The 24,427-nt window shown below is 49.6% G+C and overlaps 1 long non-coding RNA gene across 2 annotated transcripts in view; it reads left to right on the top strand.

Annotated features, from left to right (window-relative positions):
- LOC144606793 (uncharacterized) overlaps positions 1 to 22,905 on the top strand; it is a 538,285-nt gene extending 515,380 nt beyond the window's left edge. The window contains exons 1-4 of one of the 2 annotated variants that reach the window (XR_013548985.1): positions 17,854 to 17,942; positions 18,150 to 18,193; positions 21,221 to 21,382; positions 22,745 to 22,905. This is a non-coding gene — a long non-coding RNA (uncharacterized LOC144606793). Of the gene's footprint in view, positions 1 to 17,853; positions 17,943 to 18,147; positions 18,194 to 21,220; positions 21,383 to 22,744 lie in introns of those variants that run through there. The other variant, XR_013548986.1, reaches the window with a different exon arrangement.
- Positions 22,906 to 24,427: the final 1,522 nt, after the last annotated feature.

Raw genomic sequence — 24,427 nt, forward strand, 5'->3', positions numbered from 1 at the left:
CAATTCCCATCTCTGGCCTTTTTCCAACCATCTGCCTAACAAAAGTCCTCCTCACCTTTATCTACCTATCACTTGCCAGGCTTTGTTCTGCCCTAACTTTTCTCCCAGCTTTCTCACCCCCCCCCCCCCCCCCCCCCACTCCAACTACAATCAGTCTGAAGAAGGGCCCCAACTCAAAATTTCCCCAATCCAAGTTCTCCAGAGATGCTGCCTGACCTGCTGAGTTACCCAAGCACTTTTGTTAGGTTGTTGAGCATGTTAGTCATACACTGCCATCCCCTGGACGAGGGTGTGCATTGCAGGTTGTCTGATTCTCCTGAAATCAACCCTGAGCAAGAACCTGCTCCATCTTTGGAAAACAAATAACGTTGCAGATGGCACCTGAAAGAAAAACAGAAATGCTGGAAGAACTCAGCCAGTCATAGAGACTTACAATGTGGAAACAGGCCCTTCAGCCCAACCTGTCCAAGCCAACCAACACGTCCCCATCTACACTAGTGTTTAGCCCATATCCCTCTAAACCTATCCTGTCCATCTACCTGTCCAAATGTTTCTTAAACGTTGTGATAAACAATAGACAATAGACAATAGGTGCAGGAGGAGGCCATTCGGCCCTTCGAACCAGCACCGCCATTCAATGTGATCATGGCTGATCATTCTCAATCAGTACCCCGTTCCTGCCTTCTCCCCATACCCCCTGACTCCGCTATCCTTAAGAGCTCTATCCAGCTCTCTCTTGAATGCATTCAGAGAATTGACCTCTACTGCCTTCTGAGGCAGAGAATTCCACAGATTCACAACTCTCTGACTGAAAAAGTTTTTCCTCATCTCAGTTCTAAATGGCCTACCCCTTATTCTTAAACTGTGGCCCCTTGTTCTGGACTCCCCCAACATTGGGAACATGTTTCCTGCATCTAACGTGTCCAACACCTTAATAATCTTATACGTTTCGATAAGATCTCCTCTCATCCTTCTAAATTCCAGTGTATACAGGCCTAGTCGCTCCAGTCTTTCAACACATGATAGTCCCGCCATTCCGGGAATTAACCTAGTAAACCTATGCTGCACGCCCTCAATAGCAATGATACTGTGATGAAAATATCTGCAGGATTCAAGGATTCGGATCAATGAATGGAGGAAGCACATGGTGAAGAGCACAAATTATTATTTATTAAAGCAAAATACAAGTAAAACACAAAAAAACTATCGACTAGGGCGTCACGGTGGTGCAGCAGAAGAGTTGCTGCCTTACAGCGAACTTCTTCTTCTTGCGTTTGAGGCAGCAGAAATTATGTAACGCCCTCCAGGCGCTGTAGCCAGTGCAATGTGCTGTTGTCGAGGGCCGTGAGGTCTACCCCTCCACCAGGACAGTGCAGTCGAAAATGACGTGCTGCGCTGTTTGCTGGTCTGCTCCACACACGCAGGCTGCAGATGAACGCAACCCCCAACGATGCACGTTGGCGTTGAACCGGCCGACCCCTGTGCGGAGCCGGTTCAGGGCGGCCCACTCTTTGCGGGGCATGTCCAAGCCGGGTGGGGCTGTGGTGTTCGGTGCGACAGTGAATTGAGGAGGTCACGATGTCTGTTCCCAGCTGGTTCTCCATGCTCCTAGTATGTTGAAACCGGAGCCACAGAGGGTCGCTGCATGACGGGAGAAAGGGCGACGAGATGACAGGCATTGAGGTCCCAGTTGCTGTGAATCCTGGGCGAGGTGGTGCAAAGGATGTTTGGCGTCCGATGGGGCCTTACACACCAGCCTATGAGTGAAGAACTCTCTGCAAAACTTGGCGGGTGCGATACCTTCGAGCACCAGCAGGAGATCCGTCGGAGTAGGGCGTAGGCAGCCGGTGATGATCCGCATGGTGTCGTTGAGGGTGGCGTCTACCTTGCTGGTATGAGCACTGCGGCACCATGCTGGGGCAGCGTACTCAGCGGCGCTGTACACGAGTGCAAGAGCACTGGTTCGAAGAGTAGATGTCCTGGCGCCCCATGACGATCCGGCCAAGCAACGCAGGAGGTTGTTCCGTGCCGAGACTTTAGCACGGAGAGCTTCAATGTGTTGCTTGTAGGTCAGCTGCCGATCTAGTTTCACCCCGAGGTGTGTAGGAAATGGGTTGTAGGGTAGGGGTGACCCATTGAGGGTGACGGTTAGCTGGCGTTGAGCTTCCTTGTTGTTCAGGTGAAAGGCCGTTGTGGAGGTTTTTGCCACACTCAGTTTTAGTCTCCAGGTCTTAAGGTAGCCCGCGACAAGTTCCATATCCGCCGGGAGCACATCCTCAACACTTGACCATCTCTTGTCCGAGTGCAATAGGGTCAAGTCATCTGCGTATCCATACTGGCGCGAAGTCGTGCGTGGCAGATCGCTGATATAGAGATCTGCCACGCACGACCTCGCGCCAGTATGGATACGCAGATGACTAGGCCCTACTGCACTCGGACAAGAGATGGTCAAATGTTGAGGATGTGCTCTCGGCGGATATGGAACGTCAAGGGCTACCTTAAGACCTGGAGACTAAAAGAGTTTACAGCGAATGCAGCCGGACCCAGGTTCGATCCCGACTACGGGTGCTGTCTGTATGAAGTTTGTGCGTTCTCCCCGTGACATGCATGGGTTTTCTCTGGGATCTTCGGTTTCCTCCCACACTCCAAAGACGTACAGGTTTGTAGGTTAATTGGCTTGGTAAATGTGAAAATTGTCCCTAGTGGGTGGAGGGCAGTGTTATTTTGCGGGGATTGCTGGGCGGCGCGGACCCGGTGGGCTGAAAGGGCCTGTTTCCGCACTACATCTCTAAACGTAACTTTCGATAAATAGACAATACAAAATAATAGCTCTCCCTCTCCCTTTCTCTCTCTCTCTTTTTTTTCCATTCCAAGGACTTTATTCAATAAGTACATAATACTTACAGGGTGCCAAAGAGTAAATAAACGCTCAATGGTCACAATACATCAATCACTCATTACAGTTCAATGGTGCAATCTCTATTTACAATAGCCTCGACCCTCCGCGGTGACCAGCGTTCATGGAAGGCCCCCAGATTCCCCGTGGACAGCGCGTGTTCCCTCTCCAGGGTCACGCGAGCACGGACATAGGCCCAGAAGAGGGGTAGGCAGCAGACTCTGGTGTGGCCATCGACCGCCCGCTGCCTGGAACCGCGAATGGCCATCATGGCCAGACCCAGGAGCAAACCGACAGGGAAATCCCACCCTCCCGGTCGGTCGGCCCTCCCCACTCCCAGCCCCGAGCCCAAACACCAGGATCGTAGGACTGAAATGCATCCACAACTTGAGGAGAAACCCCTTCAGATACTCATGCAGGGGCAGCAACCTCACACACTCCATGTACACGTGGAACACGGACTCTTCCTCGCTGCAGAAATTACAGGCGGCCGGCGAGTCCGTGAACCGGCTCAAAAATTTATTACAAACCACGGCTCTGTGCAACACTCTCCACCCCAGGTCCCCGATGTAAAGGGGGAGGACTTCCTTGTAGAGAGACCTCCACTGGGGACCACCCATGCTGTCAGGTGGCAACATGGATCGCCGAGGCGTATCCGGACGAAAGACAAAGGCGAGGAGGTGCAGAGTGTGTAGGAGCATCCTGTACAGTAAACGTCTGCCTGCATCATGGAACGGCACACTGGGCATCTGGGAGAGGCGGCTCAAGTTGTGCGGGGCCGGCTCCCGGGAAATATTCCGGAGCCTGGGACCGATGAGCAGTTCCGGCGGAGCGGGGGTAAGCTCGGCCGGAATCACTCCAAGCACACGCCGCTCCCCGACACCCACCGCAACAGGGTGAGGACCGGCCCCCCTCACAGCCACAACAACCCCCTCCCCCTGAGGAGCAACGCGCTGACTGAAGATGACCAAATGCCTCACTCTTAACACATCACGGTAAAAACTTGGCATATCCCGTGTGGCGGGTCGACTGATGCCCGCCTCCGGGAGCCACCAAACCCCCCTTAGGCAATGGCCCTGGCGGAAAAAATACGTGGCCAGAGCGTGCCACCTAGGAGGGTGCTCCGCGTACACGTACCTCCGCAGAGTCCTGAGACGGAGAGCCGCCACCTGGGTACGCACGCATACCAAGGACTGGCCACCCTCCTCTAACGGGAGACTCGGGACTGCTGCAGAGACCCAGTGCTTCCTCTCTCCCCAAAATAAATCCACTAGACTCTTCTGTACAGCAGTTACATAGATAGAGGGCGGGACAAGAGTGGCCAGCCGGTACCATAACGGAGGCCACCAGCTGGTTTACGACCAGCACCCTACCTTGGAAAGAAATAACCCTAAGCAAGCCTGACCAGCGTCCCAGCCAGGCGATGACTTTCGTCTCTAGCTCCTGCCAGTTCGCCGGCCAAGCCTCTTCAAAGGGACTCAGGTAGACCCCCAGGTAGAGGAGGTGCGTGGTGCTCCACGCATAATCTTTCATCTCCTCCGGCAGGGAGTCCACCTGCCACTGGCCCACTAGAAGTCCGGAGCACTTACTCCAGTTGATCCTGGCGGACGATGCGGCCGAGAAAACCTGCTCGCATTCGTGCATCCTCCGCAGGTCAACAGGATCAGTAAACGTAAGAAGAACACCATTAGCATAGGCCGAGAGAACCACCTCCACCCCCGGTCCTGGTAGAACCAGGCCTGCCAACCGCCTCCGAAAGAGACACAGGAATGGCTCCACACAGACCGAGTACAACTGCCCAGACATGGGGCACCCCTGGCGAACCCCCCTCCCAAAGCGAATGGGAGCCAACAATGCACCGTTAACCTTCACGAGACACTCTGCTGCGGTGTACAAAAGCCGGACCCGGGCCACAAATCCAAACGCGGTCCAAATCCAAACGCTTGCAGTGCCCCGAATAGGTAATCATGATCCACCCTGTCAACAGCCTTCTCCTGATCGAGGGATAGAAAAGCAGCTGACTGACCAGTGCCCTGGGACAGATGGATCAGGTCCCTAACCAAGTGGATGTTATCTTGGATGGACCGGCCAGGGACTGTATGGGACTGGTCCGGGTGGATCAGTTGGGAGAGCACGGAACCCAGGCGATTTGCCATCACCCGTGCAAAGACTTTACACTCTGTACAGAGGAGAGGGAACGGGCGGCAGTTCTTCAACAGGCGGAGTTCGCCCTTCTTGGGCAGCATGACAATGACTACCCTGCGCTACAAGAGGGGCATCTCCCCGGTCGCCAGGCTCTCCCTCAGGACTTTCATGTAGTCACCCCCAGGACATCCCAGAATGCTCTAACAAACTCAACCATCAGCCCATCCAGCCCTGGGGACTTGCCCCTCCTGAGCTGGTGCAGGGCACCAGTCACCTCCTCCAAATAAGGGGTCATCAAGCTGTTCAAACGCCCCTCTATCTATAGTCAGTAGCCCCTCCCAAAGAACCCGCTGAGCCTCCCCGCTGAAACCATCCGCGGAGAACAGTCCCATAAAAGGACCAAACTAAAGCACTGATCTCTCTGGATACGTGACAGAGGAGCCATCGTCTGTGAGCAGCTCGACGAGCTGTTTGCGGGCTCCACGCCCTTTCTCCAGAGAGAAAAATAAAGGTGAAGCTCGCTCCAGATCGTGCAGCATCTGGACTCGCGACCTCACGTAAGCACCTCGGGACCACTCAAGCTGCAGGTCCCTCAGCGCTTCCTTCCTCTCCTGATATACTCCCCACTCACTGATTCGACCCAAGCGGGACTCTGCATCGAATAACTCCCTCTCGAGTCGCTCGACCGCCGCGTCCCGCCTTCTGGTCGACCCCCACGTGTACTCCTGACAAAAAAGACAGATGTAAGCCTTTCCCACATCCCATCACTGCCTAAGGGAAGGGAAGCCCTTCTGCCTCTCTCTCCACTTCACCCAAAACCGCCTGAAAGACTCCTGGAATCGGCGATCCTCCAGCAGCTGGTTATTAAAGTGCCAGTACGCGGACCCAGCCTGTGTGCTCGCTGGGATAAGGCCGCCGAGACCCGGGAGACACACGCTCCGGAGATGTACATGCAATCGATACGGGAACCACCCCCCTCAAACCTCCGCGAAATAGCGTTGGAATCAGGATGCAGATTCCGCCACGCACCAACCAGCTCAAAAGATTCAATCACACCTCTCAACTACTTCGCTACTGCAGGGGCACACTGAGTACTAGAGCGATCTCGCGCCTCACGGGTGCAATTGAAATCCCCCCCAAGGAAGACACACTCTCCACAATCAATGGTGCTCAGTGGAGCAGTCACCTCCTGAAGTAAATGTGCCTGCATCGTGCCGGTGCTGGGGGCGTACACGTTAATGAAATGTAACGGCACGCCATCCAGGCTCACGGCCAGATAGAGCAAATGGCCTGGCACAACTTCCTGCACCTTCACAATCTCTGGCTGGAAAGTCGGGGCTGTAATGTCTGAGTATAACTCAGTTGTGTCTAGCACAATAAAGAGGCGTCCCACACCGATGAGATCGGCGAGCAGTTCCCGCTATTTAATGAAAAGCCTGGCCACCAGAGGGCGCTCACATTTACATGTTGATGACGAACACAAACGTTGCACACAAAACATCTCCCCCTCCAACTTTGGGGTTTCATTTCCCTGTACGTCCAAGGCATATAAAGTGTAATGTTGTTCGTCCTTCGGGTTCGAAGATGACCATGACTTCACTTTGAGTTGGAGGATTGGTGACTGTGGGTCCGGAAGTGACTGGTGAGGCCAATCCGGGCCCGGAAGGCACGCCCACACGTAGGACACAAGTGGATGGGTGCTGCAGTGGAAGTGGAGGTAGCCCGGGCCTTGCGTTTCCTCTGGGCCTCTGCAGTGCGTCTGTTCTCTGCTGCACGGGCTCCTGTGGTGAGCTTGCTACGCCAGGTTGGACGGTCCAGAGCAAGAGACTCCCAAGTGCTGAGGTTGATGTCCAAGTCTTTGAAGGACACTTTGAGGCAGTCCTTAAACCGTTTCTTCTGTCCTCCTACTGAGCGCTTGCCCTGACACAGTTCTCCATAAAGAAGCTGTTTTTTTGTTTTTTTAAAATAATTTTTTAAAGCATATGTACAAATAATAATAAACGACAAACTGGTTATAGAATTCATACATAGCTTCAATTTTTAAATTTTTAAAGAAAAAATAAAGATGAAAAGAGACTGAAAAAAAAGACTATAAACTAATAAAGAGAAAGCAAAGAAAAAAGAGAATTACAAATAGAAAGATTATGGGGATAGATCCGGGAGTTAGTGAGTATAGTTGTACATCCAACCCTAAACTCAAGTTTTAACTTTAGTTTTAAATTTTAGTTTTGTGACAAACCCATTTACTTTTTTTTAAATTCAATAAATGGAGACCATATTTTAAAAAATAGATCTGGTTTGTCAATTAAGGCAAACCTTATTTTTTCCAAATGCAAGGTCTCGGTCAAAGAAGCTGTTTTGGCAGTCGACTCTCGGGCATTCTGACGACATGGCCTGCCCATCTGGCTTGGGCTTTCCGTAGGAGGGTGTGGACGCTGGGGATTCTGGCCCGTTCCAAGACCTCTGTGTCGGGAATTTTGTCCTGCCACCTGATGTGAAGGAGTCTGCGTAGGCAGCTCAAGTGAAAGTGGTTGAGCTGTTTGGCATGTCTGCTGTAGACAGTCCAGGTCTCACTGGCATAGAGAAGAGTGGTGAGTACCACTGCCCGGTAGACCTTCAGCTTGGTGGTAAGGCTGAGTCCTCTCCGCTCCCAAACATTCCCACGGAGTCGCCCAAAGGCAGCGCTGGCCTTGGCAATCCTGTTGTTGACCTCAGCGTCAATGTTCACCACTCGCGAGAGTGTACTGCCCAGATAGGTAAAGCTGTCGACTGCCTGTAGATTCTGCCCCTTCACCGTGATGTGTGGTTCCTGGTAGGGCTTTCCAGGCGCGGGCTGGTACATAACTTCAGTCTTTTCGGTGCTGATGGAGAGACCAAAGTTGTCACAGGCCTGTGAGAAGCAGTCCATATAAAGTGTACCGACATCATTAAATCATTGACAGGTTTGTATACATAATAAGGACTTACAAATAGAACATATACATTACTGCTGGACTTACAGCTAATGAATAACCATGTACACAGGATATCAATCTTATCCTCGCTGTATTCTACCACAATTAACTCAGTGCTCTTTATACTTCGAACGTCACAGTACAAACTAGAAACTAGAAACTGTTTTACATAACAAGCCGAGTTGGGGACGTTGACAATCGCCCACTTCTCGTGCTTGTCGTATTTCCGACTGGTTCTGTGTTGTATTTTTGTTGTGTGTGAGCATGGCTTGGCTCGCTTCGAGCGGGTTACCCCATCGCATTACCTTGCGATGCGGGCCGCCATTGCTCAGTTTCCGCGCTCATTCGCTGCGTGTCGCCAGGGCGGGGCTCAGATGCTTCGTGCGTGGGTCGTACGTCCTTCCGGTTTCTGCGGTACTCAGCCCCGCTCGCTGTGGAGATGGAGTAGCTCCGAGGGGGGCCAGGTTTACGCCCACAATCTGGCCACGTTGCCACTCGGTTGGTTTGGCACGAAACCATATCTGTTGTTGTCGCTCCGGGCGCAGCAGCGGCTCGACGCTGGCCTTCTCGTTGAAGTACGCCACCTGTTTTTCTTGCCGGCCGGCTAGTTGCGGTCCCATGGGAGGGACAGGATGGGGCTGTAGGAGCGATAATGGCGACGGCAATTTGCTTCTTATCAGTGTGCTGTTCAGTAGCTGTGAGGGGGCATAAGCACACGACCCATCAAGCGGAGTGTTGCGGTATTCGAGGATGGCGTACACGGGGTCACGGTCGCTGCGCTTGGCTTTCTTCATGATATTTTTCATGGTTTGCACACAGCGCTCCACCTGCCCGTTGCTCTGTGGATAGATGGGACTTCAGGGCAAATCCCCATTCATCCTTGAACTTGAGAAAGTCAGCACAGTCAAATTGTCTTGCGTTGTCTGACATCAACAAGTCAGGAATGCCATTCCGGGCAAACATGCCCTTCATCTCTCGTATCACAGAATGTGACGTCAAGTCTGGCAGTTGAGCTATTTCTGTCCACTTGGAGTAATATCCACCTCTAGCAAATGGTCAACTCCATCCCGATGGAAGATGTCTGCCCCGACTTTACACCAAGGTCTGGTGGGGATGAAGTGTGGTTGTAGCGGCTCGCTTGCTTGTGCTTTCCTAGTCGCCTGGCATATCGAGCACGTCCCCACTGTGCCCTCGATCTGTGCGTTCATTCCTGGCCATGCAAATAAATTGAGGGCTTGTTGTTTCAGTTTCACTGCTCTACAGATGTGATTCACGTAGTGCGTTCAGCATCTGCCGGCCATGCATTGGGGGACTACCATTCGGTTTTACCTTCAGACTCATCCATCTTCTTCACCCAGCTCGTCATAGTGTGCATGAAACGGAATCAATTCCGAGGGCAGATCACGCCTGTTATGTCCAGCCCTTTCTTATGTACTCGCGCAGCAGCGTTAGGGTTTGGTCTTTTTTTGTTTCCGCTTTGAACTGCGCAAGGCGCTCCTCTGACATGTGTAGGATGCCTTCTACAGCATGTATCACGTTCAACTGTGTGACGCGCTCTTCAGTAGGAGCGTTTGCACTGGGCAGCCAGCTCAGGGTTGCCACAGCGTCCCTATAACTTTGTCACCTGTATGAAAGGAACTTACGAGCCCAGATCGATTGAATCAGCCACCTCTTTACATATTACAACACGAAATGACTAGATGTCATGGTCATACTCAAGAGTGAGTGACAACAACAACCTATCAGTCTTTGGACAGTGATTAATCATTGCAGGAGGGAATTTTGTACAATACCCGTACCCTATATCTGACTTTACTCAGATAGGCACAGACACAAAATAAAACAGTTCATAGATCAGTGGTGAGTCTATCACAGAAACATAGAAACATAGAAAATAGGTGCAGGAGGAGGCCATTCGGCCCTTCAATCCAGCACCGCCATTCATTGTGATCATGGCTGATCGTCCACAATCAATTCCCCGTGCCTGCCTTCTCCCCATACCCCTTGATTCCACTAGCCCCTGGAGCTCTATCTAACTCTATCGAGCAAGCCGGTTTATTACTGTAAAAGGCCTTATCGATGTACATTGGGAAGCAATCTGAAAAGACTCAAACTGCTTCAACAAGCCAGAGAAACTATAGAAGTTTAATATCCACATGACACAATAGTTTCTTGTGGAGTTGAAATAGTAGGCCCCCTCGGTCATGGCTGACCATGGGTGATGCATCCTAGTTGGCTGCTTGCTCCACACCTCGGCTAGAGCAGCGTCGCTTGTGGCTGAAGAGACCAATGCGGGAGTGACAGTCTCTGTGGCAAAGGTCACATTTGTGTGTGATCTCTGGTCTGTTGAAGTTGCTGCGCTCCTTTCTGCGTGCCCGCTTGTCTGCCGCTGCGTTCATCAGTTTCTCTTCCCCCGTTTTGAGATGTTGGTTCCGGGTACCTCTCCACCTCGTGCGGGCAGCTGCAAGGCTCTCCCAGGACTCCACATCGATGTCGAGCGCCTTCATATCTCTCTTGCAGACATCCTTGTAATGCAGCTGGGGGGGGGGGGGCGATGGTTCTCCTCCCAGATGTCAGCTCTCCATAGAGGATGTCTTTTGGAATACGGCCATCCTCCATGCGGTGGACATGGCCCAGCCACCACAGCCTGCGGTGCCTGAGTAGAGTGTACATACTGGGAAGGCCAGCGCGAGACAATCTCGGCTTTGGACACTCTGTCTTGCCAGGATATACCCAGGATACGGCGGATGCTTCTAAGGTGGAAGGTGTTGAGTCTTTTCTCCGGTCTGGCATATGTGGTCCATGTCTCACTGCCGTACAGCAGCGTGCTGTTGACACAGGCATTGTAGACTGCTATCTTTGTCTTCACTGTCAGCTTTCGGTTGGTCCACACTCGAGTTGTGAGGCGAGCGAGAGTTGTAGCTGCCTTCCCGATCCTCTTGTCAATCTCTGTGTCCAAGGAAAGGTTGTCGGTGATGGTGGAGCCAAGGTACATGAACTGATGGACGACATCGAGTTCGTAGTCATCGATGGTGATGACAGGCGGTGCCTCTGTATCCTGCCCCAGAACATTCGTCTTCTTCAGGCTGATGGTCAGCCCAAAGTCCTTGCAAGCCCGATAGAAGCGTTCCATCAGTGACTGTAGTTCCTGCTGGGTGTGGGAAACAACTGCTGTGTCATCGGCGAACAACATGTCTCTGATGAGAGCTTCACGTACTTTTGTCTTGGCTCTGAGGTGGGTGAGGTTGAAGAGCTTGCCGTGTAATCTAGTACGCAGGTAGATCCCCTCTGTTGTGGTGCCGAAGGCATGTTTCAGAAGCAGAGCGAAGAAAATCCCAAAGAGTGTGGGAGCGAGGACGCAGCCTTGTTTGACGCCACTGCGGATGTCGAAGGGCACAGAGAAGCTGCCATTGAACTGCACCTTCCCCTTCATGTTGATGTGGAAGGATTCTATCATGCTCTGCAGTTTTGGTGGGCAGCCGATCTTTGGTTGAGCCTTGAATAGGCCATCTCTGCTGACGAAGTGGAACGCCTTGGTGAGGTCAATGAAAGCAATATACAGGGGTATCCGCTGTTCTCTGCACTTCTCCTGGAGCTGGCGAAGGGAGAAGACCATGTCTACTGTTGACCTTCCACCTTGGAAATCGTACTGTGACTCTGGGTAGTCACGTTCTGCCAGCTTCTGCAGGCGGATCAAGATGACCCGAGCAAAGACCTTGCCGACGATGTTGAGGAGGGAGATGCCTCTGTAGTTGTTGCAGTCGCTTCTCTCACCCTTGTTCTTGTAGAGGGTAATGATCGTGGGATCCCTCATGTCCTGCGGTCCAGCTCCTTCTTGCCAGCACTGGCAGAGGACTTCATGCAGAGGAAGCAGTAAGGTAGTCTTGCAGTGCTTGATCAGGTCAGGGGGAATCCCGTCGCTGCCTGGGGCCTTGCCTGAGGCCAGGCTGTCAATGGCCTTGCTGAGCTCTTCTACCGTCCACTCTCCATCTAACTCATCCATGGTCGGCAGGCACTCGATGGCGTCAAGGGCTGAGGGGGACACAGTGTTCTCTCTCGAGTAGAGGTCGGAGTAGTGTTCCACCCATCTCTCCATCTGCTGGCATTTGTCTGTGATTACTTCCCCAGTGGAGGATTTGAGGGGGGCTGTCTTGCTCTGGACTGGTCCTAGTGCCTTCTTAATGCCATCGTACATTCCCCTGATGTTCCCTGTTATGGTGGCCGTCTGGATGTCCTCACTAAGCTGTGTCCAGTACTCATTGGCACAACGCCTGGCAGTCTGCTGAGCCTTGCTCCTGGCAGCCCTGAGGATCTGTAGGTTCTTCTCGTTGGCTGACCGCTTGTACTCGGCTAGGGCGGCGCGCTTGGCTTTGATGAAGGGAGTCATCTCAGTCGACTTGGCCTCAAACCAGTCGTGTGTCTTCGAGACCTACTTCCCAAAGCTAGCCGAAGCTGTGCAGTGCATGGTGTCCCGCAGAGTTCCCCACTTCTCTGTTGCAGAGTCTCCAGGATGCGAGGTGCCAAGTTCTCTCTCAAAAGCCTCTGCAAACTGTTGCACGAGGTCTGGATGGGGCATCTTGCTGACATCGATGCGGGGTTTCCCCTGCTTCTTGGTGCGGTAGAACCTCTTTGGTTGCAGCCTGATCTTGCAACACACCAAGGAGTGGTCTGTGTGGCAGTCCGCACTGTGGTGGGAGTGTGTGTGGAGAACGTTCTTGAGGGCGGCACGTCTGACTAGGATCAGATCCAGTTGATGCCAGTGCTTTGAGCGTGGGTGCCTCCAGGAAACCCTGTGCTGGGGCTTTGTCTGGAAGTACGAGTTGGCGATGCACAGGTCATGGTAAGTGCACAGCTCGAGCAGTCGCTGTCCGTTCTCATTCATTTTGCCCACACCAAACTGTCCAAGGCAGGAAGACCATGATTCGTGGTCTGCGCCCACTCTGGCGTTGAAGTTGCCCAAGAGAACAAGTTCTGCCTTGCTGGGGATGCTGCTGATGATGGATGCGAGAATCTCGTAGAACTCGTCCTTTGTGTGTGATGTGGAGGACAGTTTCAGGGCATACACGCCGACAAGGGTGACCGGGCCTGCGGTGGTGTTGAGATGGAGAGTCAAGAGTCGCTCTGAGCCATTTCTGCCTGGTTCCACCGTGTTCAGCAGGCTGTTCCTAACTGCGAAACCTACTCCGTGCTCTTTGGGCTCGTCAGAGTCCTTCCCCTGCCAGTAGAACGTGTACTCCTTCTCCTTCAATGTGCCCGGGTCTGCCAGCCTCGTTTCGTAAAGGGTGGCTATGTCTACGTTGTGTCTCTTGAACTCGTGGTTTATGACAGCTATTTTCTTGGAATTGCTGATGTCCTGTGGGTTTTCAGAGAGGCCGGTCATCATTGTCCGTACATTCCCAGTTTTAGAGCTGGTCTCTTTTGATGTGTTCTTTTGTTGGCAGGTGCGATGGTTGCGATCTGCTGTTCGGTTGGCTCCTAATCCCCATGCACCCAGTGAGGATAGCAGACCATGGCGGGACAGCACCTTATTGGCTGGGGGCTGCCCAGCTTGAGGCGGGCATAGCTGTCCAGTAAGATCCGAAAATCCCTCCCACCGTCGGGAGCAACCACTGGCGCCTCACTTTACGCCAATCTAGCGATGACTTATAACCGGTAACTGTTGCTCCCCGTGTTGTGTTGACGCGGCAGGCGAAGCTGGAGTGTCCTCTCCAGGTTGTAGGTGTAAGTTTGCAGTGATGTGTGGGTCAGATGCAAGCCTGGGCGATGTCGTATGAAGGACAGGCTGTTGCCCATGCAGCACGTCCCCCCTCTCCACGTCGCTGATCGATCCAAAGGATCAGCAGAGCCGTTACAGTTTGGCACCAGCGCTGTCACAGGAGCTGCCAAAACAGGGTTGGAGACAACGACGAACTGCCTTAGGGACTCCCACTCCGGATTTTTCTTGAGGTTTACTCCTGGAGCCTTTTCCATGACTGGATATGGCCACAAGGCAGTGGAGGTTTTAGATCAGAGTTTTCCCCCTTCTAGATGGACTGCCTTCCCAGGCTGACGAGCCTCATCTGCCCGAGACTCGTGGGGGCGGGAGCGAGGTGTGTGCGGAGCCCCGGTCTTACCTCATTCAATCGGACGGAGGCCTGTACAGGCGGAACCGGAGACACATCTTGCCGGTGAGCCATTACAGTGGGTCCTAAATGAGTTGCCGGATGACCCGGACGATGTGTTAGGGTCGGAGGGATGTAACGATGGTCAGGTACCCACAGACCTGGGGCAAGAGACAGTTTCAACGCCGGTGAATGCGCCGTCAGTGAGGCTCAATCACCTGCGAGGCCAGTGGTGAGATCCCCAGTGAAGCCAGTGCCGGTTGCAGCATCCCCAGCGAAGGGGGCCTCGGAGGGGCCTTATCAGACTGGTGCGGGGCGGATCTGCAAGCCCAATCCACGTTAGAAGGACTATGTCTAGGGGTATTCCCAGGACTCGCTGACATGATCGTCCCGTATTTTCTGCTACCTTATACTTTGTGTTACATAGAAACATAGATAATAGGTGCAGGAGTAGGCCATTCGGCCCTTCGAGCCTGCACCGCCATTCAATATGATCATGGCTGATCATCCAGCTCAGTAACCTGTACCTGCCTTCTCTCCATACCCCCTGATCCCTTTAGCCACAAGGGCCACATCTAACTCCTTCTTAAATATAGCCAATGAACTGGCCTCAACTACCTTCTGTGGCGGAGAATTCCACAGACTCACCACTCTCTGTGTGAAGAAATGTTTTCTCATCTCGGTCCTGAAAGATTTCCCCCTTATCCTTAAGCTGTGACCCCTGGTTCTGGACTTCCCCAACATCGGGAACAATCTTCCCGCATCTAGCCTCTCCAACCCCTTAAGGATTTTATATGTTTCTATAAGATCCCCCCTCAGTCTTCTAAATTCCAGTGTTGCTGCGCTGCTGTCTATTTTCTTTGTGTTTTTGCCTGCTTGTGTGTAGTTGTAAGATGTAAGTAGTTGTAAGGTTTAAGCCTAAAAAGGGAAGATGTAGATCAATCCCCTCGGCGGATTGATCCATGCCTGACTTTCGTATTGCTGACCTGATCTATGATCCATGCCTGGTTTTGGTAGTGTAACCTGTATTACGCTGCTGATTAAAATTCATTTCACTTTGTAACCATGAGGTGTGCCATGCACAGATTTTCTCACTTGCTCCCTGCATTGTATTTGTAATAAAATGCTTATATAGAAGTTAAACGATTTGTAGAAATCTACACTTCTTACATATAGCACCTGCCCACTGCCCTGTGAAGTGAAATAAACCATCATTAATCAATGTCTCTGGAACCTTCTATCTTTGTCTTTCCCAAGAGTTTACTTTAACCTTACCTTTCTTGTTGTTTTGAAAATCTCTCTCCCATATATCTAATAAATAGAGACCATAAATGTCAATGTCCCTTTGGGTTGGATTGGTTTTACCAGCTAAATGGGGTGCACTCGTTAGAGAGGTTGTTCGTTAACCTTTGGCAGACTTGCCTGCTAAACACAGTGACAAAGAGCAGTTGTAATCGTAAATTGGTAACAGAACCTACACAGAACTACGAAGGACTATTCTCCCCCCAGTAGTTTAGAAAGCCTGCTTTTCAGCAGAATGTTTCAGCTTTAGCTATTTTAACTACATTCGATGTTGGCCACTTTTTCTATCATGCTTCCCCAGTCACTATGTGAGCTCTACGTGATGCTCTAGGGTTAACCAAATTATAACCCACTCATCTTCCTTATCATTCTCAAAATTCCTGGCTACATTCCTTTAATATTTTCTGTTCTTTGCGGGTAGGAGCTTTGAAAGAGCTTAATGTTGGGTTTATCACTTCTGGCACAATAGCTCGATTTGCAATTCACCAAAATCGAAACTAATGCTTGCTTGTTCTCAGGAAATGAAACTTAACTGGTTCTCTCAGAATGACGTCAGGCCAGTTGTTTATAAAATAATGCAGTGCAGCCAAAACTCGATGTCCCAGGCAACTGCTGGAGTGTGACGTTGGTCAGATTCACAACAAGCTGCAATGTGCTATCATATTTTTTTTAAGCAAGTCAAGTCAAGTTTATATGTCACATACACATACGCGCTGTGCAGTGAAATGAAAGTGGCAATGCCTGCGGATTGTGCACAAAAAAGTTACAATTACAGCATGTAAATTTAAATTAATACAGAAAATAAAATTTAGTCCCTGGAGTTATAATAGTTAACAGTCCTGATGGCCAGTGGGAAGAAACTCCATCTCATCCTCTCCGTTTTCACAGCGTGACAGCGGAGGCGTTTGCCTGACCGTAGCAGCTGGAACAGTCCGTTGCTGGGGTGGTAGGGGTCCCCCATAATCTTGCTTGCTCTTGATCTGCACCTCCTGATGTATAGGTCCTGCAGGGGTGGGCGAGTGTAGTTCCCATGGTGCGTTCTGCCGAACGCATTACTCTCTGCAAGGCCTTCCTGTCCTGAATAATTGGTAAAGCATAACTCAATGTACAATTAACCTTAAACTTGCTTTTAACTCCTTCAGTCTATTTAATTACTACGGAAATTGGGATTTATAAAAAAAAATTAATAACATTTCCACACTCCCTCAACTCTTGGCATCTCCAAAAGCAATTGCCCCAACACCCAAAATGGTCTCTTGTTGGTATGAAACTGGCTTATGGGGACAATTCTGTTTCAAAACTCTTTCGGCGCTCGATGGATAAGGTGCTCCTAGGCCCTCCCCTCTGCCTGCGCAAACACTGTGTGAATTCATCACCTTTGAGAGTGCGGGCTTGCAATTTAAAGGGTGGTACAAGAAATGTTGAGGAGGCAACACAACTACTGTTCAAGCTTACAGAGGCTGTGAATGCATTTTAATGTGAGCTGCAAAGGGTACCTTGGTGTTAAAGTGAATAAAGATGAGTTAGAACCAAAGGAGGAAAAGCTGCCTGCAAAATGCAATACTAATATGCTCACTTCTCACCGAATCTCAACCACTCTCTGATCTCTTCCCACAGGCTAAATCTTGGATGGAATTGACTCCACAAAGCTTATAGCACAAATGTGCAGGAAGGAACTGCAGATGCTGGTTTAAATCGAGGATAGACACAAAAAGCTGGAGTAACTCAGCGGGACAGGCAGCGTCTCTGGAGAGAAGGAATGGGTGACGTTTCGGGTCGAGATCCTTCTGCAGACTGTCTGAAGTAGGGTCTCAATCCAAAACGTCACGCATTCCTTCTCTCCAGAGATGCTGCTGAGTCACTCCAGCATTTTGTGTCTATCTTATAGCACAAATGTTCGACAAAAATAATTCTGTTACTGATGGTACTGTCACCTGAATGCCTGAATGACAGTAATCAATCTGAAGAGATCAACGTTTAACCAGTGGAATAAGGGTAAATTTTGGAACTGGGTTCGAGCGTAAGCAGGACCACACAGGAGATGTGAAACCCACTGAAACAGCGATCCTTTGCTTGTTTATCATGGCATAAAAATGGTGTGCATGTTCTGGTGCGACATCTGCAATTGTGGAGAGATTACAATTGTCACCACTGCTTCATGGTATGTTCCCAGGAATGAGCATAGTATCAGAACAAACAATGGCCGTTATGGCATTACGTATAAAGATTTGCATTATTGACAGCACTACTGTGTTGGGATCTAATACTGTCCTCACCCTATTCCCCCCCCCCCACAATTGCCCATCATTCTTTAGTGAAATAATTCCACTTTCCAGCCTCTTCCTCTAACTTCCGTCTCCTCTCTCCCCAACTATAATTTACTGGGAGGGGCACATTCTTGCTCTATTCAAAGAAATGCTTAAAATCTTGGATAATTGCCTAGATAAATAGCTACTGACGTTAGGACCCAGAAGAGTACCATTGGCTTGCTATATATATTGCGTTCTTCAGCTGATGAGAACAGAGCCAAACAGAACGATCTAGGTGATGTAGAAAATATTTTAAGATTTTAAGATTTTCTTTTAAAAATATTTTAAGATTTTAGCAATTAAAATACAAGGTGGAGGTGAAGGGTCTTTTGCATGGTGTCCCGCTTAGAAAAAATCTTTACCTTTAAAATGTGTGCTGAAGTATGTAAATTCAAGTTCAAAGCAAGGATTATTTTTAAATGGTTCATTTTTCTCTTCACAGAAACATGGTCCTAACAATGCTGATTCTGGCCGGCGCTGGTGCTGGTGAGTGGAATCTATAAGTAAACTTTTGATTTCTCTAACTTCAAGTAACCCCTGCATTCCCTCTCTCTCCATCTCTCCTCTACCCAAGTCACACCAGCTTCTTGTTTTCACCCAACAATCAGCCTGTTTCCTTTATCGTCATTACTTTTTTTGCATATCTTTCATTCCCTGTTTTATATCTCTCCACAGCACTGTCTATATCTCTCGTTTTCCCTTTCCCGTTACTTTCAATCTGAAGAAGAGTCTCAACCCTCGATTCCTTCTCTCCAGAGATGCTGCCTGTCCTGCTGAATTACTCCAGCTTTTTGTGTCTATCCTCGGTGTAAACCAGCATCTGGATTTCCTTCCTAAACTTTGTGGGAGTGGCTGCATTGGCCCCTTCAATAGTTCAGAACAGCTGACATTTGTGGAAATGTCTCCACCCAAAAGAGTCTAAATTAGAATTTCAACCTGAGACGTCACCTATTAGTTTTCTCCAAAGATGTTGCCTGACCGTTAAGTTACTCCAGCATTTTGTGTCTATCTTCGGTGTAAACCAGCATCTGGATTTCCTTCCTACACACTGTTGGAGCAGTTCCAGCCACAACTGCACCTAGATCCTCCTATTTCTGAGGTTCGGGGATATGGCTGTGAACTGTTTTGTATGTGCTGTTATGTTTGTGTGCTACTGTATGTTTCATTTTTTCCTTAGTACCTAATCAGATGTACAGAACTTTGGTCAACGTGGGTTGTTTTTAAATGTGCTATACAAATAAAATTGACTTGACTTGACTTTACCATTACTGAACTGTTTCTGTTTTTTCACCGTTCACTGACCATGGTTGTCGGAGGATGCTCTCTTCTTCCTGCAGTTCAGGATCGGCAGGAATATCTGGCAGAACTAGGTTACTGAATGACCAGAGGCCTCTGGCTGAGTGCGAGCCCAAGAAGGGACAAGTTCTTGGGTTTGATTTGGGACTGTGGAGGGGACAGGGAATGAGGGGATGGAGGGGTCGGAGGGGTCGGAGACAGGGCGGCACGGTAGCGCAGCGGTAGAGTTGCTGCTTTACAGCGAATGCAGCGCCGGAGACTCAGGTTCGATCCTGACTACGGGTGCTGTACTGTAAGGAGTTTGTACGTTCTCCCCGTGACCTGCGTGGGTTTTCTCCGAGATCTTCGGTTTCCTCCCACACTCCAAAGACGTACAGGTATGTAGGTTAATTGACTGGGTAAATGTAAAAATTGTCCCTAGTGTGTGTAGGATAGTGTTAATAGTGTTAGTGTGCGGGGATCGCTGGGCGGCGCGGACTTGGTGGGCCGAAAAGGCCTGTTTCCGCGCTGTATATATATGATATGATATGATAATGGGGTTTGGATATAGTGATGTTTATCGCCATAAAAAGGCTAGTGGAAGAGTTAACACACAGCAAATCAGCCCTGCATGGAAAGTTTAATAAAAAACAATCCAGATAACTTGGGTTATTGCAGCAAAATGTGTGCAAGAATAAATCCTATTTAAATGCAATGCTGCTATTTAGATTAATTCATCTAAATGGTGTAGAACAACAAGGTTATACATTTCTGAATTGTTATTTAATCTCTATGAACAATAAAGATGTACAGTAACATAATGAGAGATAGCAGACGTTTTGTATGTAACCAGAGAATATTGCTTGACGGGTCTATTTAAAATAGAATATCATTGATTCCTATTGGTAAAGATAATATTTCCTATATAAAGACCCATTAGTCAATAATCTATCTTGACTGCGATTCTGTTACATTCATACTTTTAGAAATGACTAGACCAAGTGGACCTGTTGGGCCCAAACCTCCTGCATTGGTGCAGCACCCTCTCCTCCCATCCCCTCCCCTCCCCTCCTCCTGCCCCCTCCCCTCTTCCCACCCCCTCCCCTCTTCGCACCCCCTCCCCTCTTCCCACCCCCTCCCCTCTTCCCACCCCCTCCCCTCTTCCCACCCCCTCCCCACTTCCCACCCCCTCCCCTCCTCCCACCCCTCCTCCCACCCCCACTCCCCTCCCACCACCACTCCCCTCCCACCCCCCACTCCCCTCCCACACCCACTCCCACCCCCCACTCCCCTCCCACACCCACCCCCCACTCCCCTCCCACCCCCACTCCCCTCCCACCCCCCACTACCCACCACCCCCCCACTCCCCTCCCACACCCACTCCCTTCCCACCCCCCACTCCCCTCCCACACCCCGCTCCCCTCCCACCCCCCACTCCCCTCCCACACCCACTCCCCTCCCATCCCCCACTCCCCTCCACCCCCCACTCCCCTCCCACCCCCCACTCCCCTCTCACCCCCCACTCCCCTCCCACCCCCCACTCCCCTCCCATGCCCCACTCCCCTCCCACACCCACTTCCCTCCCACCCCCCTCCACCCCCAAAGATAGACACAAAATGCTGGAGTAACTCAGCGGATCGTTCTCCTTAGTCTGTACCGCAAAGTTTCTTGCTACTTATTTGATCAGGTTTCATTAGAGGCTGTGCTGAGCCGAGGGAGGAGGTCCTGTAAGATACTAAGATGAGAGATTAGATGTGCTGTGTATGTGCTCCTTCCGCTTTATGCCAGCTACAACTTGTACCCTTAGCACAGTCCCTTTGATTTGGTACTGAGGTAACCACAAAACTATAGTTTGGTGGCACATCTCCCATAATATACAAGTGAATAGTGCATGCGAAGGAAAGAACTGCAGATGCTCGCTTAAATCAAAGATTTTCACAAAATGCTGGAGTAACTCAGCGGGACAGGCAGCATCTCTGGAGAGAAGGAATGGGTGATGTTTTGGGTCGAGTCCCTTCTTCAGACCCATTCCTTCTCTCCAGAGATACTGCCTGTCCCGCTGAGTTACTCCAGCATTTTGTATCTATCAGTGAATGTGCATGTTGGGTGGAGTGCTATCTGGCCCATCATTAAATTGCTTGACTGTACCTTTCATAGAAACAATGCCACTTAAATCCTTGTGTATTCTTGGTTTGTGTTAAGCTCCATCTGATCAAATGGGGATGTTTCTTCTTTTAGGCTCTTGCATTGTTGCAGCCCCTTTCGTTTTGGGGGCTGTCGGCTTTACCACCGCTGGGATAGCGGCCGGTTCCGTCGCTGCAAAGTTGATGGGAGCCGCCGCTGTTGCCAATGGAGGAGGCGTTGCAGCCGGAAGCTTGGTGGCCGTTCTTCAATCAGCTGGTAAGATCCAGAAGTGAAGAGAAATGAGCCTTTTTCAATCTTCCTTGCTTAAATCTTTTGAGCTGAACATTGGTGCGGAATAACATTTTCATATTAAATACACCAGGAATGTATCTTTATAGCAATTAATATAATTCTGCTATATTTCAATTACAATAACGTGAAAATAAAATCTGCTTTGGCTTTTCTGTAAATAGAAATAAACAACTGAGATCATTTGAAGAACAATCCCTCTGAACAACATCAGCTAAGACCAGTAGGCAGTGTGAGCTTTGGTACATAATAGAGTAATGAAAAGTCTTGGTGCACAGGAGAGGGAGAGACCTATCAGTGAGGGGAGCAGATGGGCACTTCTCTGGCTGAGAATAAGACTCTAGAATGGTCTGGTGCCACCCTGGTTCCATGGTCTATGAAGTCTCAGACCAGTACAGAACATTATGAGGGGAAAGGGAAACAACAGTTAGAGGTTGGGTAGAACATGACTAGAGAGGTCCTGCACACTGAAGGTTAAAAAGCTAGACCTCTGTTTGTGATCTTAAGATTACTTCCTGTAGCATGCACTTGTGAGGGCTTAAATAGGTGGACGGCATGAATGCATTAGCTAAAGAGCTTGGGCAGGAGCATATTTGGGATTGCTCCTGGAGCCGGAGGGACTTACGCAAGAAGGATTGCACCTAAATGGAGGGCAACTGTTCTCCTAGTAAGGAGATTTATGTGTGCTACTCAGAAGATTCTTAAACAAAATTGGCAGGTGGAAGGGAAGATTAGTGCAGCAGTTGTGGAGGCATTCTGGGGAACGCAGAGGATTATCAAACAAATCCAGTGTGCAGAGCAGAGACAGGTTAGGAATCATGGAATGGCTAGCAGAGTCTTCTGTGTTAATGAAGAAGCAGACCCCACACAGGTAAATCGCTGGGGCACAGAGCATGGATCAGCACTTGGAATTAAGATGTTATAGCAATCACAGAAATATGGTTGAAGGAAGGGCAGGACTGGCAACTTAATGTGCTGGGGAAATTTGCATAAAATTGCAATGGTAGTGCAAGAGGCAGTGCAAATCTCAATAGATTTACATTGTTGTGTTTGGATTAGGGCTGATTTAAGAACCTGATAGATGCAGGAAAGAAACTGTTCCTGAACCTGATGATGTGTGACTTCATGGTTCTGTACCTGCTGCCCAGTGATAGCAGTGAGAAAAGGCATGGCTTGGATGGTGGGGATCCTTAATGATAGATGCTGCCTTCTTGAGTTAGCGCCAGGTGGCATTGCTGCTCAGGAATGAGGTGTCAGTTGTTAATCATTTCAGGGTGTCACAGATTGTTTACAGTTCATTCTTATTTGTTGTTTCCCGTTTTTCTTTAGGAGCAGCAGGACTGTCTACCGTTGCTAATGCAGCAGTCGCGGCTGGAGGTGCAGCAGCTGCTGCATTGATCGCATTCTGAAGAGAAGAATGGCCTAAAAAAACCCGGAACAAATTATCGTTCTTGAAATTCAGTGATTAATAAAACTTTCATTGGCTCATCTGTAACTGTTCAGGCTGCTTACTGGGAAGGGGAACATACCATTTTGAGAGGTTCTGATGTTTTTTCTCATAGGGGGTGTTTTGGAACTGAGGGGCATAGTTTCCAAACAATGGGTCACCCATCTCGGGTGAAAATGAGAAAAGATTCCTTCTCTCAGATGGCTGTACCTCAAACTTCTGTACCTCTTGCCTCGTGGTAGAGGGGAAATGAGGGAGTGACTGGGATGAGACTGGTCCTTTATAATGCTAGTGGCCTTGCTGTGAGCCATCGTGAAGTGTAGATGGAGACAATAGAAGGGAGGACAATAAAGGACACCAACATCATGGATGAGGATGTACAAGATATGATTACACAAAAACAGGTGGTAATATATGGAGTGAAGACGATTATTAACCTGCTGCAGGATATTGATCAGCAGGGCAAGTTGGCCGAGGAATGACTTATGGAGATTAATTCAGATAAGTGTGAGATATTGCATTTTGGGACATTAAGTGAAGTCAATTATATTTGTATAGCACATTTAAACACAACCCACATTGACCAAAGTGCTGTACAAAAAGAACATACAATAGCACACAAACCTAACAAGACATACATAAACAGTTTACAGTGCCCCCTCAGAGGGCCTCAAACGCTAAAGAATAGAATTAGGTTTCGAGCCTGGACTTAAAGGAGTCGATGGAGGGGGAAGTTCTGATGGGGAGTGGGATGCTGTTCCACAGACTAGGAGCTGCATCCGCAAAAGCGCGGTCACCCGTGAGCTTAAGCCTAGACCGCGGGCAGTCAGTAGCCCCAAGTCGGCCGACCCAGACGTTGTACCAGGGCAGTGAATAGTAGGGCATTGGAAGTGTTGTAGAGGAGAAGGATTTCAGAGTACAAGTACATAGCTTCTCCTCAGCCCAATATCCTGCCCATTATCTGGTTCACTGATTACCCTCTAGGCCCTGCCTCAACCTCCTCCTCTCCCCAACCCCCATATGACTATCTATTCATCATCCCCTCACCTCACCCGGTTACACCTATTGCCTGCCAGCCCGTCTCACCCCTCCATCATTGGCCTGATGCAGAGTCTCGATCCAAATCATCATCCATCCTCTGCCTCCACAGATGCTGCTTGACCTGCTGAGTTCCTCTAACAGGAACCTGTCTTTTACACCAGGTTACCACATCTGTAGTCTTTTATGTTGACAATAAATGACCACACAGATTCTGTTTCAGGCTGGAGAGAAACGATTAAAATTGTTCCCAGCCCAGCATCTTCGGAGCGTTTAAAAATGTTGTGCTATTGACCAATTTACTTTGCATTCGCTGATGTCACATGAGATCTGAGGAAATGAAACTGAAGAAAATAAAAACAAATTAATTTAAAGTATATACTGAATAAACAGAACTTTAATAAGAGTTAAACATGGATATTTAATGCTATATGATATCTGCAAATATAGTTTATTGGGAGATGCACATTATTCAAGGAATTGCTTTAAATCTTGGATAATTACCTCGAAGAATGACTACTAACCTT

This window comes from Rhinoraja longicauda, chromosome 27 (assembly GCF_053455715.1).
Source record: "Rhinoraja longicauda isolate Sanriku21f chromosome 27, sRhiLon1.1, whole genome shotgun sequence".
Taxonomy (NCBI): Eukaryota; Metazoa; Chordata; class Chondrichthyes; order Rajiformes; family Arhynchobatidae; genus Rhinoraja; species Rhinoraja longicauda.